Below are 3,744 nucleotides of genomic sequence, written 5' to 3' on the forward strand. Positions count from 1 at the left end.
GTATACTTACATTTAATTCCAAATTTTTTTAATGCTTCTGTTAGTAATTTTTCAACATTAAAAATATATTATAACAAACGTACAATTTATACAAAAAATTATTTTTAAAAATGTTAAGCAAATAAAAAATAATTAAAGTTTATTCTAACTCTAATTAATAATTTAATAATATGAAGCCTCTTACTTTCGCATTCTAAAAAATAAAATAAAAATACTGCATTAAATAAATCATAGGATATTTAAAATTGACGAACGTAATTTATTGGATATTACATAGGTATATACATGTTATATATTATTATAGCATATAATATTTTATATATCGATGTGTAAATTTTTTTATAAAATAAAGCTTGAAATTATAGTTGAAATATTATTGAGGTATATGCCAAATTGCCAATCACATAGGTACAATTAACCACCTTATCATAGTTTGTAGTTATAATATACAAATATACACAGTAAAATGTTTGTAACGAGACGTCGAGACGTAAAGATGTATTGTTTTATTCGCTGTATAGCATTAATCACGTGTCCTGATCCGAACAATACAACCAAAACTGACGAACCCCGGAGACAATTAGAAATAATATCAGATCACGCTACTGCGCACTTCCAATTCGTACACCAAAGTGAAATAATAATCATAATTACACTTTACATTACTATAGTGTAGGTAATTAAAGATTTTAAGGTATTACTTATTATGAATTCAAGAACAACAATTACTTTACCCGTAATAATTAAGAACGACAAAATAAGTATATATTCAAATCAGGGATTTTGTATTGAAGCCAACTGTGGCATGATTAGTAAATACAGACCAGACTAAAACCAGACTTTCCACGCTCTTTGTTTTCCACCTGAGTAGCTTACCATCAATGGTTCTGATGGTCATATATCAAATTTGGTCTATCGGCACTTACGCTGACAAACTACCCTCTATCTTCCAATCACCTGGCTGACCATTGGCTATTATTCGTAAATCGCGTCCACAGTTAGCGTGTGACAAGGGTAAACAAGGATCTATACTTCATTCCACGAGAGAGTGCGACCGTTACGCGCATCGAAATGAATTAGCTCCGACGTCGTGAGGCCAAATTTCTCCCACCATGTGGCGTCCGCTCTCTGTATACAGCGGCTCAAGTAAGGCACCACAAATATTAACCACGAGTAACCATTATAATATAATATATCAGTATAGGAGTTATTTTTATGAAATAAGTATAATTTATTTTGATTATTACTTTTTTATTATTAAAACTACTATAAAAAATGTAATAATAATAAACATGATTACACCAGTAACCGCTTTGTATATTATAACAACGTCGTTCGACAACAGTACGACCGTATATTTAATGTATAACATTATGTTATGTTACATGCAACCGTGATATGTCTATTAGATTTTTTTTATGTAACTCAACAACATACTTTAAATTTTTATCAAATATTATTAAGACCATTTTCCATTCAAGATACATGGTACAAATTTCAAAATATTTTGACTCTTTTTGAGCTATTGCCATGAGAAATGTTAGATTTTTTTCAACTATTGTCGATCATTGATCAATAATTTTTCGCTTGATCACAAAACTTAAGAAAGTATAATAAAAGGTCTTACACAAGTTGTAAATAGCTCTAAATAATAAAAAAAAAAATTGAACATAAATCTTGAATAATTTTTATTATTGTATGAAATTAGAATTTTAAAGAAAATTATCTAAATCATTAAAATTTGCAAATTATTTTTCAGTAAGAAATACATCCAAGTTTTCCTTTTTATAACTAACATTATACATTCGCTTAGAATTATTTTTCATATGCAATAATTTGTTATTGAATTCAAATATAACACAATTAGGTACACATACGTTCGCTGGGTGAAAAAATGTCGTTTTCGGTTTTCCAACGCTTCAACTGTCATCGAAAATTAAACTTACTATTATCGTATATTGTAGACAGTCGTCACTATTTTTTATTTAATATATAATTATGTAATATAGGTGGGAATATTTTACATTGTAAATTATTGACATAGGTCAGGCCAGCGAAGCGATATGTGCCGAGGCAGCAATGATTTTTACTATATAACACCGCCGTACGCGCAGGCACGAGTCGGCGAGAACGGGCTACGGCGGTCTGAATTCGCCAAGTGTTTAATTAATGTTTGTTTTAAAATTTAATAAAAGTGTTTCCGACCAATAAAACCCGAGTTGAGTATTATTTCTAAGTCTTCTTTGTCCTTAACTTTGAATATTGGAACAGTGCTCAGACCCACACACCTATTATAGTCAATGAGGTTTATTATAAACTGAACAGTGCTCTGGTTGTGGCGTCCTAATAGTCATTCCAATTTAGGGAACAGACGTAAGATCGACTAAACGCATACCATCGTACCTCAAAAGCTAACAGTGCATGAATCTGAATTTATTCTAGAGATAGTCATTAGCTTAAAGTGTACGGAGGTAAGGCATATAGTTGGTTCATCGCGTATTATCCAATACGGGTGATACCACAAAGTGGCGCCCAACGGGGTTCTTATTCACGGTCGGAGACATTTTTTTTGTTTTTTGTGCGTGTGCCCTGGTACCTACCTTAACCTTGGCACGATTTAATTTTTTGAAGTGTTTTCGTACGAGAAGTACGACAGTTTTTCGTGTGGTCTGGGAGAGATTCCTTTGGCTCACCAATTTTTTTGTACAAGTGAAGTACGACAATTGTGTATGTTTCGGGTAGTAAAATCCGGAACAAGTTTAGTGTTTTTTTTTTACCTGTTAAAGTAAATAATACTTTTTGTGTGTAAAAACCCAGAACGCAATTTTTTGTGCGTGTGTATACGAGTGAGTAACACATACGCGTTCGATTTTTGTCTTACGACGAGACAACGTTTGTACCGCGTGAGTACGGTTATTTTGCTAACCGTGCGTCTACAGTGTAGACTCTACACATATACACTAAGGGGAGCAACGTTTTGTAATATACTTATATATTAATATTAGGATTGTAGAGTAGTTTTAAAAAAAAAAAAAAAATAATAAAACAATTTAAATAGAATTTTAGTTTAATAATTTTCGAAATTTTTATATCAATTTTAAATAACCGCAAAAATATTTCAATTTAAGTTTTAAACAAGTAGATTAAGTTTTTATTTTATATAAAGAAACTATTTAAATAGGATTTTTTTTCAGTTCAATATTTCCTTTTCAAAAATTTTATTCAATTTTAAATAACCGCAAAAATATTTTACCTTAAGTTTTAAACTATTCAAAAATTAATTATTTAATGTTAAGCATAAATTAATTAAAGTACATTTTATTATGATATGAATGACGAACATCTTATAGCTTTGGGGAAAAAAATACTAAATTAACCGATATTTATTTACAAAAGAAACCAGAACTTATTGAATTATGCAAATCTAAACAATTAAAAAGTGTAGGAACCGTAGATAACCTAAGGGCTAGATTATCTAGATACTATAAGGGGATCGTAGAATTAGACGACATCGAAGAAACTTTAAGTGATCTACAAAAACTCAAAATTCAAAAGGATTCAACCTAAGACAGAATTGATATTAAAGAATTACTTACACAGAGCAGTTCAAGTGATTCAAGTCCAGAAACATCTAATAGCGCTAGTAGTAGACGCAAAACAATTAATAACGACCTTCTAAATATATCCAAAAATTTAGAAAATAACGAGAACAAATTTATAAATCAAGCAGATAAATTTTTAAAC

Source organism: Acyrthosiphon pisum, chromosome A1 (assembly GCF_005508785.2).
Source record: "Acyrthosiphon pisum isolate AL4f chromosome A1, pea_aphid_22Mar2018_4r6ur, whole genome shotgun sequence".
Classification (NCBI taxonomy): Eukaryota; Metazoa; Arthropoda; class Insecta; order Hemiptera; family Aphididae; genus Acyrthosiphon; species Acyrthosiphon pisum.